General features: G+C 42.0%; 1 protein-coding gene across 5 annotated transcripts in view; it reads right to left on the bottom strand.

Annotated features, from left to right (window-relative positions):
• The window catches only part of ADD3 (adducin 3), a 99,722-nt gene that overhangs the window by 14,656 nt on the left and 72,687 nt on the right, over positions 1–12,379 (bottom strand). The window contains exon 1 of one of the 5 annotated variants that reach the window (XM_062601898.1): positions 6,092–6,207. The exons of 3 other annotated variants lie outside the window; for them this stretch is intronic. The gene's annotated coding sequence lies outside the window, so the exon portion shown is untranslated. Of the gene's footprint in view, positions 1–6,091; positions 6,208–12,379 lie in introns of those variants that run through there. One more of the 5 variants, XM_062601899.1, reaches the window with a different exon arrangement.

The raw sequence follows: 12,379 nt of genomic DNA, 5'->3' as shown, positions 1-12,379 counted from the left end.
ATCTGCTTATAAGTTTGCCAAACTTTTAACCATCCGACCTAAACTTTGTATGTTAAGTACTGGCAATTTTGGGGGCAGGAGGAAGGAATTCGGTCACAGAGTGCTAACAAAATAAAATGTATTTTTGTAAATAACAACAAAAACAGATTTTATCAATAATTAAAGAGTTTCTCATATTTTGGAAGAGGTACTTGACATTCAATCAGCTTTTAGTGCTGGATGTTCTTTTAATTCAGTAATCCTTCTGAAAATCCATCCAACTTGTGATAAAGTTATAAACAACTGGAAAACTGGAGCTCATTCATGCTCAAGTAGTATCACAGACATGTAAAAAAATTGAAGGGAAGTTGGGATGTCACCTCCTCCCTATTTCTCTCCTTCTCCCAGAGGGAAAACACCTTCCCTCCTGTATAAAATGTCTGGAAGTCCAAGGGATAAACTCTTGCAAATACATCATGAGAAAGCTTTTCACAGTATCAAATTTAATCCACTATGCACTGTGGACAAAGCCTGTTCCTTCCAGATGACAGATTAACCACTATCCACAACAAACACCTGTCCTAGGACTGCTCCAGTCCCGACATTTCTAGACTAAGTAAATTCAGTTCCCTCAGAATTTCCTTATGGATTATATTTTCTAACCCTCTCATGATTTCCTGGCAGCAGCTTCCAGCTTTTGTCTGAATCAGCAGTATGCAAAGCTGCACACAACATGAGCTGAGGTGTACTGTGAATGCTCTTGCTGGATCATTACAGAAAGACATTTGGTGTCTTTAACCACACAGCTGACTCCTATTATAACTCCAGGCTATTCCCTGTATGTAATTGCTCCTTTCAGTTTGCCTTCCTTATCACAGTACATGCTTTCAGTTAAAGAACAGAAAATAGTTCTATATGGTAAATGTAATTTTTCACTGAATTTTAATTCAGTGCTCCAAAACACCCACTTTGTTGGGTAAAATCCACCAATCTCATGACATAGCCAGTTCATCAACAGGTTTTGAGAGAGTGCCACCCCAATAAAACATCTTCAAGACTCTGCTTGATATGGCCTCCCAGTTGGACAGCTTAGCATCTATAACTACACTTTAATACCCAAGCTTTCAGCCAGTCATGCTCTTTCTTGGAGTAATCTTGTTGGGATCATTTGTACCTGAGACTCACCAGATTTCCACAAGTACAGCCTCTAAAATTCATGCGTACTGACTATGCCGTGATCTGTTACACAGATCTCTTGGTGTAGACCAGACTATGCATGCAACATCCTCCACCCAACTAAACAACCTCTTGCTGGCCTGAAGATACATGGGCAAATACAGCTTTTTCTCTTTAGCAGCTGCTCTAGGTAAGATCTATGCAGCAGGTGAAAGGAGCAGATGGGGAAAAGGAAAACAAACCAGGAATCAAGTGAGGAAAGGAACCTAGTTGGGACAAGGAGAAAGGAAGTGGAGGTATGGGAGGTGCATCAGCACTAGAAGCACATAAGAGAAACTGATGGGAGGTAATTATGGGGAGGTAATTGCCAGAAAGGGAAATAAGGATTTGTGGAAAACAACAAGTGGTTGGAGAAAACATCCTGACTTTCATCCTTCAGCAGGTGACTGTGAAACAGCTCCAAGGATGGCCATTATCACCATGACTCCACGTGTTCCAATGGCAGTGTGGGTGCCACCCTCACTTGACAAACCAACAAGCACTGTGCCCAGCCCAGAACTCGAAAGTGGCCACAAGAAGTCACTACATGCAGAGCATGTTTCTTTGCCCCTCTTGCACACAGATGATAATCGCACAGGTACTAATTGCACGCAGCAATACACAGGTACTAATCTTTTAAGCATAGCACAGTTGTCTTGTCCCCATGCCTCATCTGGCACACAGTGACTAGTTCTCACTAGGGAAGAAATGTAGTGTATTTTTCTCTTCTTGTGGCTCAGCATGTGGCCCTGTGCCTTTTTTGCATGCTACACATACTCTGTTGAGGTGACAATTATTGCTTATCTCAGATTTTCTCTGGGCAGATAATTACCGTAAATCCAAGTGCTTCGCAAGCATCAATTTACTAATCCCTGAAACATGCCTTTAAGGTACAGCAGGGCCCAGTCATCATTTCCACAGAACAGCAGCAAGGAGTTTGAGTTTGGTTGATTCCACCAGTCTGGGACATTCATTCTGAGAGGACCAGAGGCCCATCTGCAGAGCACTGTAGCTTCTTACATACTCAAAGCACACCTCTTGGTGCAAGTTCAAGTGCAGCACTGTGTGTTCAACATGCTGCCATACCTCAGGGTAACAAGGTGGATACACAGAGGATCACAATCTGCAAGAACAGGTAAACAATGATTGAGAATGACCCATGGCAGCCCAGTTTAAATCCTTATGGTTGGCTGGTATCTGAATCTGAGCATCTCGCAGTACAACCAAAGTGGGTTTGAATGAAATTTGGATGTGTGGGGTTTAGACAATCCCCTGTAGAAGACACAAGGATTTTTCACTTAACTAGAAAGCATTTTGGTGGTCAAACAGCTCACAGTGGATAGAAAAAGGAGTCAAGGTCCAACCTTTATGATCTACCAACCTGCCTGAAAGTGCAAACACTTCGATAAAATAACAGAGGTTATGTCCTTGGCCCTTTGCACATGATATCCCCCACATTACAGAAGGTTCCCCCTACTCCTCTACACATAAACCACACTTCTGAGCAGCCACCATCCCAACGCCAGCTCGCTTTTCTGATAATGGTTCACCACGAAGCCATTGTTTTATGGCACTTTCTCCTTCTGTTCCTGTGATCTGTAAAGACTGCAGAAAGAAAAACTGGCCAATATATTTCAGCAGCAAGCTACACTAGCACTCATTTTCAAATTCTGTCATTCCAAGATATTCAATTACTTCTCAAATATTCCTGAAAGAGGCCCCCTGCAAGAGAGCTCTGCCATTTCACACTGCACAGATCAAATGCTCTTTCACTCTTGTTTATAATACATACACAAGGAAACTGCACATCTGTAGTCTCCCGGGGGCCATATGGAAGACAGAATACATGAAATTCATGGAAGTATTTGCTTGGGAGGAGGTGGAGAAAAACAGTTATCTGCATTACATTAAATCACTTTCATTTCAATTCAACAAGGACTGTAAAAAGGATCTGCAAAAGCATTCACAGTAAATTCTTATTAGTCATCTTCAGATTTTACTTTTTTTAAACCTGTACGAATAATATTGCTTCCATAGCAGCAAAAAATGGTAGTGTAGTGTATTGCAGGAGATTTTTGTCAGAAAGATTTGTATTTCTTATTGTATTTCATGCTATTGTCATTCTTCTGAGCTTTGTTTTGGCTCTTTAATGTTAACAGCAATATACTATACACTTGCTGAGACTACTACACATAAGGAGCAAATACGGAGGTTTGGGATGAGGTATAATATAAGGTGAGGCTATGGATGAAGTGTATCAAAATAAAGCACACTATTTATCCATGTGCTAGCATGCAACCATGTTTTCTGGCAGACTGCAGCTTTCAGTGTCACACATGACTCATGCACATTTCTCCATGAATATTTATGAATATTTCAATACTTTTTGTTTACTGCTACAGCCCTTTAAAACTCAGACTTTTCTATGTCCTTAGATAACCATCTCATGTGCTAACATAACCTTCCACCTTTGGGAAGGACAGGCTTATATGAAGGGCAACACCTTCTTCTGGATAACAACTTACCTTAAATATTAGCCATTACATGAATAACATTTATTGGAGCTTTCACTGTACAACACTGATTTCTGTAAAACCACTACCATGGAGGGCTTTGATTTTGGCATCTGACCCACTCAGCAGCAGGAATCTGCTTCTGAAAACCTAAGCACAGCCTGGAGACCAAGTGGTTTGGTTTTGCTTTAATTCATGAGACTGTAACATATATATATATGCCATATATATATGGCATTACACTGCAACTGCCCACAAGTGACCAAGTAAAAGTCATGCTTCAGAGAGACGTTTTCAGAAAGATGACAAGCACTCTGCTCTGGCACAAAGCTGATATTTTTCAAGCAGAAAGGCCGTTAGTAATTTCAGATGTAGTATTTGACAAGAAAATGCTGACAAAACTGTACTGTCAGATGAATGAAAAATTATGTTATTCAGCTGTGTGCTCAGCGTTGCTCAAAACCAATAAAGTTTCAGCTCTGGGATTTAAATAGCTCTTCGGGTACCTGTGGGGTTTATAGTTTGTTTGTTTTAAACCACTAAAACTTCAGACATCAGATGATACAATAAGAGCAGTCACTTCTTACAGTGGAGTCGAAGTCCCAAAGCAAGAAGCACAGCACCTCATGGCTGCTCATCAACATGGTTGCACCACTGCTGGACTTGGCCACCCTGCCTGTGCCTGTATGGATGCCACAGCAAAGCTGCTGCCTGGGTAACCCACCCTGCCAGCTTGAGAATCATTTTCTGTTTGCACAAGCGTCCTTCTGCCTTCAGTGAGCTCACCTGCACATCTAAGCACCAGTATCCCTCCCCCTGTTTGTGCTGGAACAGCGCTTTGAGCATCCTGCTACAAGTTTGCATAGAAAACAGCCTGTGGTAAGGAAACTGGGCCCCTGACAGCTCTTGGAAAGGAGGTAAAGCAACATTTCAGACAAGATGCACAACTAGGAGGATGCTGAGCAGAGCTTTTATTCACCTGGGAGCACACCCAATAGCCTGACCTCCGTATGCAGCAGTCTGCAAACTCCCCTCCACTACTACCAGCTGAAGTGGTTGTCTCCAAAACTGCAGTAAGCTGAACTACACTGCGTTACACCAGAGGAAAACATAGTTTTGCATTTATACCATAAGCCAAAGCACCTCCTGCACAGCCAAGCCTACCAGCTGCTGGCCCAACTACCCTAAGCTGGTCTGCTTCCAGCTTACCCATCTTCTGAATGCCACTCCACCACCTTGCACTGAGACATGAGCTACTAGAGTGAAAATATACAGGGCAGCTCAGCCTGTTCCTAAACCCGTTTCTAGAACTCCACTGATTCTAAACTTTCTGCTTCTAAAACTCCACCCAGCTCTTTTACACCAGCTTAGATAGGCTTGCATGCTACTGCAGCCTGCAGAACAGATACAGCTTTTCTTACTGAGTCATTAATTGCATGATTAGGTCAAGGTCTTTCTAAGATCGTAAAACTGTGTCTCCAGAAATAGTTGCAATCATCTTCCAAATACACATCATAAACTCTAGCAGCTGAGATGCAAAATCTTTTGACTCAGACCTTAGGGCTCTCCAAAACTCAACAGTAAAGTTACAAGCCTCAGTTCTGACTCACTTACTTCCGTTTTCATTCAGGACAGTCCAAGTGTGAGCTGACAGTGTAGATGTGGGTTCTTAAGAATCAAAACAACATTTGCATGTCCTAGTTGACAACTGGTATTTTCCAGTCAACATAAGAAGAAAAACCAGAATAACCAACTTGCTAGAATAACCTATTTTACCTGTATACACATCTCTATATATGGCACAAAATAAGAATGTAGCTAGAAAATTGTAGTATTAATCTCTTTGGCTTGGTAGGCAGATCTCTGAGCACATTAAGAAGTATGCAGGTTCATATCTTTCTATGCTGTTTCTTGTTTGTTGACCACTGGTTTCTCCATGTACTCCTTATTCACTCAAAAGAAGTAGAAATAAAACGATAAGGAAAACAAGTGTCTTTGTAAACAGACAAAACAATGGTATACAGGTAATCTACAAGTACTCCACACCACTGCAAATATGTAAGAGGAGAAAGCACATGCTCACATCAGCAGTAATTACAGTAAGGTGCAAACAGTGTGATATGTCAGTCTACAGGAAAGTAGCTAGAAAAGCAATGTGAGGTCCCTACCTTTAATAGCAACACTGCTGTTAGCCTAGAAGCTGCAGAAGAGTAAAAGAAACCCCCTCACCCATTTTCACTCTTGCCCATTTTTGATCAGAGTTTATATGCGTTAAATCCATTTTTAAACACGGTCTAATTCAACTTAGCTACATACAAACGCACTCACACTGAGTCTCTAAGCCAAATCACCACCACTGAAGAGAAGGTTTAAAAGAGCTTAACTGGTATTTTGTTCCTGAGAGCGCTCCTGTGCTGGAAATGCAGCAGCCTGGGGAGAAGACGACAGACCTTCACCGAAAGAGCCGATGTGGCTTTGTGACAGGCTGCTTCAAGACCGCAGTTCAGATACAAACAACTGGTGCCCTAAGTGGAAAAGGGTGGAGCTGGCCACAAAAAAACCGCCAGTGAGTTAAGGCTGGTGGGGAGAAGATAAGAGTCACACAAAGTGTTTGTTAATGCCATGAAAAGAAAAAAAAGGGAGGGGTGGGGGGAGCTTCTGTGTTACGACAAAAAGAAATGGGCTCAATAATAAATATGGGGAAACAGGTAAAGTTCTAATAATCCCTTCACTTGCAGTGAAGCATGTGGGTATCTGGGCTGGATTCAGTGACTCAATCGACAGCAAGCCAGTCCACACACACTGCTCAGCCTGCACCAGTTTTTCTGGCTCCTCGACCCTGGTCCACACCAGTTCCCCCCTGTGAGCTGAAGTAATGTTTACTCCTGCGATAAGCAGCCCAGAGATACCCTATGATTAAAGCAAAACCTGAAGCACTGAGCTCCTCTGCAAAGGCCATCTTCAGCACAGCCAACTCCCACAGCACCAGCAATCCCCACACTTACACAAATGCTGCTCTGCGTTCCTCCCTCGTGTTTACTCATGGAGTAAAGCTACACATCTTGCTAGATGGAATGGAGCTGCCAACATTTAAAATCCTTGAAGAAATAAAATTTCAGCTTGATAAGGGTCTTAAACACTTCCAAACAGAATTAACTTCTTTCAGTAAGCACAGGAGTAGGGAATATGGGAGCACACATGGTGGCAATGCACCATCAAATGATGGGCAGAGCTCTTGCAGGGTGTTCTGGATGCCCATGCTCCTGCAGCCAGGGAGGAAAATCGTCAGTCATGATTTTCCAGGATTATTTAACAGGCAAAAAGGCTTAAAAATTAATATAGATAATCAAGGCCCTTTACCTTTTACATATGTACTGCAATGGAAACCCCCTTCCTGCTCTCACCAGACTGAGTTGATGTCTTTGTTAGACAGAAGTTACAAGCCTAATGACTGAAAGAAAACTTGTAGATTTTGTTATCTTGCATTTTATCTCCTTATCACTTATTATTAATAAATTAGGGATTTAATTCAGATCAGTGTTATTTACCATTAATAACTTCAAATACACATAGGACCATAGGAAAGTCATCAGGCAAAGGAAGATGGATCTGATTGTTTGACAATTTGAATAACCTAAAGAACATGGTCCCAAAAGCACCACAGGATGTGCACACCCCACCTCCCCGAAGACAACAAAAACCTAAGCCCAAGCAGTTAACAACCAGCAGGAAGATTATATATGCAGATAGGGGGTGGAATCAATCTGGAAACTGTTGGCATTTATATCTAATGGAAATCACAGTTCAAACTAAATGGAAAGCAGCAAATATGGAAATGAGAGAGAAGTGAAAGGTAACTCATGTTTAATGTAACGAAGCAGAGAAAAAACTCACAATTGCACTTGTGGTGCAGGACACCGGTATGAAAGATCATGCGAAATGGAAATTAGGCAATGCAATTGCTTAGTTTCTCACGAGGATAGTGGATATCCTTGATTTCAGACAGCATTCCCCTGAGCACAGATTCCCTCTCACTTAAAATGCTGAACTTGCCCAGCCCCCAGATCCAGGCTCTTATGGATATTGTCACAGCTAGGGGGATCTTTATGGGACATTTTGTGGCATGTCTTAAATAACGTGCCAAGTTGAGCTCATCTCCCCTGGTGAAAGAGATGCTGCACAGGTCATATGATGAAAGAATGTGATTAAATAAGCTATTGTGATGAGAGGAGAGTCATGACCCCAGCAGGAAGTCAGAAAGATGTCAGAGAAAACCAAAGCCAGAGGAGGGAGCTGAGATGCGAGAGGCGGATATGTGAGGAACTAAAAGGACTTCTGATATTTTAAGAAAATAAACTGCCCAAAAGGGAGTGGTGGTGTGAAAATATTGGATGTTCACTCAATACAAACCAAAGTGAGCCAGACAACTGCAAAAGAGAAGGAAAAAATTAATCAAACCACTCTTCATCTCTGTTCTGATGGTTTGAAAATAACAGCGCTAGCGAAAAAAATTCAAGTGTGGGTGGGTTTGCTTGTTTTTGAGGAGAAGAATCTGCCTGCATGCTGGAGCAGACCCCTGAATAGATGAGTTGCTAAGCTGGACTGTTATCTCCCCTCTTTTCTGGGCAAGAGCAGCTGGCGTGGGAGGCAGGGGGTGTGTGCATGTACAAGGCAGGAAGGAAGAGAGGCACAGGAGAGAAGTACAGTTTTAACCTCAGCGCAAAACAACACTGATTTTGCAATCTGGATGGCTAAGACCTGAGCCAGTGCCCTCATGTAACGGCAGTGCGGAGCCAGATGTGCCCTGAACAACCTGCAGAGCCTTGACGGGTTGGTAGATGCTGTCTAAATCCAACATGAAGTTAAAGCAAAGCATAATGAGATCCTGCCAGTGAAGCACTCAACAAACCAAACAGCTCCAAATAACCGTGTTTCATAGGTAAAAATAGCATGTGCATATTCAATGGGTCTTGACAAGACACATAAAACTTTCACTGGTAAACTGAAAACATAACCCAGGCATTAAAATTCCAATAACTGGGCATTTTTATATTTACATATTTCAGCTGTTCAACTCATCACTTTATACATAGATGTGACTACTCCAACGTTTTCTTACATCAGTAACAATAACAAGATGTATCTCGTATCAGTATGTCTTCTGTATAAGAGCGCATCTTCTTCCACTCTGACCTGTAGCTTTTCTTCAAATACAGTGATATAAAGTGGATATAAGGTACCCCTCAGTGCAGTTTAAGCAGTGATTCTAATTTCCTCTCAGGTTACACACAGAGTCCTGTTAGCTAAAGCCTGTAGTAAGCTTTCCTGCTGGTTAGCTAACTGTTTCACATGATTTCACTCGACTGGGAGCAGTGCAGCACTGCTGCACCCAACACCTTCCCTGGCCGCTCGGGGAGCTGCAGGGAACTTCTCCCTTCTGTATGTTCATGCAGCTCCTCAATGCTGAACTTACTCTTCAGTCTTCACACACCAAAACTGCTCAACCATTGCTTTTTTTGTTTTTAACTAAGTGTTTTTGATTCTTCTAGTTGCCATGGTAAGGGCACCAGAGAGAGATGAAGGCCTGGAGGACTTGTATACCATAGCTGAAAGAAGTGTTTTGATGATACAGCTAATAAATGTTTCCTCTTTGAAAAAGGCAGTTAGTCTGTATAACAAACAGTATGACTGTTCAGCATATAAAAAGACAAAACTGGTTTTAATTTCAGAATTAAACTGGAAAATCTAACCCTCACCCTAATCTTTTCAAATTATATGCCAAGTTCCTCAGATCCAACATAAAGCAATAACACGAGTCTTTTAACAATAAAAACACAGTACCCAAACCTTCTGAGCTTGCAGATGTTACTGAACTAAACTTATATGGCATTATCTTAAAGATTGGCCAGCAGTAGCTCTGGATACTATCAGGCTGCTCACATCCAGCTGATCCTAATTTCCTTCCACCTTTCTAACACACACAGAACAACAAACAACAGGTCCTATCAGATTCTCCAGGCCATCAGATGCTCACAGGTTACACACAGTATTAAGCAAACAAGTCTGAGAATTCACTGATAATGTCAGGACATTCTTTGTGAGCAGAGGTCATAAAACTCCTATAATTTGCTTAAGACTTATTACAAACAGACTCTAAGACATTAGCAAACACCAGAGATAATAAGAATAGCGTTTCAGCAGCTTTTAAATGATTTAATTTAGGAAAGGGAAATTGCACATCATAGAGGAGTAGTCAGACTGCACATCAATATGTGCATCAAACAGCACATCAGAGAGATGCAGCAGTTTGATGTCTGAAGATGTCTGGCCAGGGCTGTGGCCCTTACAATAACATGCACTGCACAAAGCATACCATGGTTCCTGAAATACATTCTCTAATTTATTTTCTTGCTAAAGGTTTTAATTTTCCTACTTGAAAGGAAAAGTCTTGTTAATGAAATAGATGGAATCAGTACCTAAGCTTCCTAGTATATGACAGAAATTAACCCTTTAGTTTTACACCATAAACTCAGAGAAAGGGCATGTTCAAACAAGCCCACCTCAAGTCCATGCTACATTTCTTAAAAATGCACAAGCATGCAAGGATAATACCTACATCTCATATTTACTAATACCTGCCAGAAGATGAGTCAATGACTATTTCTGTGATCTGAAGGCATATATTAAGACTGGGTAAAGATATGAATGCGTATATCTAAGAGTGAGTGACTGAACAAGCTCTTCTTTAAAACATGTCTGATACCCTCTTGTCCTCTCCTTCCAAGCATCTTCCAACTATTTCCTTCTTGCCAACTGGAATAAACCAGAGAAGCAAGAAAGCTCTATGCAAACTGCTAATGCAGTGTAATTCTGCAGCTATAGAACAAAAAGAACAAAACCACTATGTGCAATACCCATTAATTCAATCCTGAAGCTGTGTTACAAAGACTGGTAACAGGAAAAATAGCTTTTGGCCTTTTTATGACAAATATACTCAAGAGGAGACAAGGTACATGTTTTCTATCCTGACTCTCATGAACACTGGAACCTGGAAGAAATAATGCAGTTTCTATTCCCAAATCCAAAAATGAAATTTGCTTGATAGATATAGAGTCACTGTGTTAAAAATTCTTATATTTCCTCACACAAGAAGCCACAGCAGGGTTCCTCTAAACTTTCTATATCTAGAAAAGAGACTCTAAAAGGAGATACTTGAGTAAAAATGGTAGTTCAGACACCTCCTCTTTGTGCCTGATCACACACTCAGCTCCCACGCTCCCATTTCTCCCTGGCAGATGCCAAGAGCTGAGCAGGCCCCTGGCTTGTTTGGACAACTGCTCCCTCGCACAACAAAAACTTGTAACTTATTGGCAGCTCCAAACAGTCACTTTCCGAAAAGCGCTGGGCTCAGCTTCTCTTGCAGCAGGACACTAACAGCAGCCCGGCAGCATTTCGTCCCCCAGCCTCTGGTTAAAACACCTACCTAGACTCAAGGGTTGCCCCTCTTCATCGCCCTCCCTAAAATCTGCATGCTGATTCTGCATCCATTAAAAAAATACCCACAGAGACTGCGGCAAAGGGACATCTATTACATTTGGCAGACTTGGCAAAAGGTCCTCCAAAATGCTGGAGTAGATATGCTCATCGAATTCAATACTGCAATCAAAAGGACCAAAACCTAACACACATACAAACCCAGACAAGATCAACCTTATCTTTATCAGGCTAAAGATCTAGTCTTTACTGTGAGTTCTGGCTACTCACAATGTGAATATTTTAACAGGAAGAAGCATGCTCCGATCGCATTTTACAGTCGAGTGTTAACATAAAATTATCACGATTGAAAAGTTATGCAAGACTTCCTTAGAGTATTTCCTTTATAAAAGGACCTGGCTGCAAACCCAAGCTTGCACAAATAGGCTTGAAAGTAATAAATTCCTTAGTCAACAGGTTCACATTATACTCAGAGCACCACACAGATCCAAGAGGCACTCCAGGACAACACTTTAGCAAACAATCCTGTTATTCATGGATGAGTATAATGGGGTGATTACTAACAGCTGTTTGCAATCTCATTACATAGAATCGTAGAATCATAGAATAGTTAGGGTTGGAAGGGACCTTAAGATCATCCAGTTCCAACCCCCCTGCCATGGGCAGGGACACCTCACACTAAACCATATCACCCAAGGCCTCATCCAACATGGCCTTGAACACCGCCAGGGATGGAGCATTCACAACCTCCCTGGGCAACCCATTCCAGTGCCTCACCACCCTAACAGGAAACAATTTCTTCCTTATACCCAATCTAAACTTCCCCTGTTTAAGTTTTAACCTATTACCTCTTGTCCTGTCACTACAGTCCCTAATGAAGAGTCCCTCCCCAGCATCCTTATAGCCCCCTTTCAGATACTGGAAGGCTGCTATGAGGTCTCCACGCAGCCTTCTCTTCTCCAGCCTGGACAGCCCCAACTTTCTCAGCCTGTCTTCATACAGGAGGTGCTCCAGTCCCCTGATCATCCTTGTGGCCCTCCTCTGGACTTGTTCCAACAGCTCCATGTCCTTTTTATGTTGAGGACACCAGAACTGCACACAATACTCCAAGTGAGGTCTCACAAGAGCAGAGTAGAGGGGCAGGATCACCTCCTTCGACCTGCTGGTCACGCTCCGTT

The sequence above is a fragment of the Pezoporus occidentalis genome, unplaced genomic scaffold (genome assembly GCF_034315485.1).
Source record: "Pezoporus occidentalis ecotype Australia unplaced genomic scaffold, CSIRO_AGI_Poc_V1 ctg73, whole genome shotgun sequence".
Lineage (NCBI taxonomy): Eukaryota > Metazoa > Chordata > Aves > Psittaciformes > Psittacidae > Pezoporus > Pezoporus occidentalis.
Note: the sequence above shows the minus strand (reverse complement) of the source record. Positions and strands in the feature narration are given on the sequence as shown.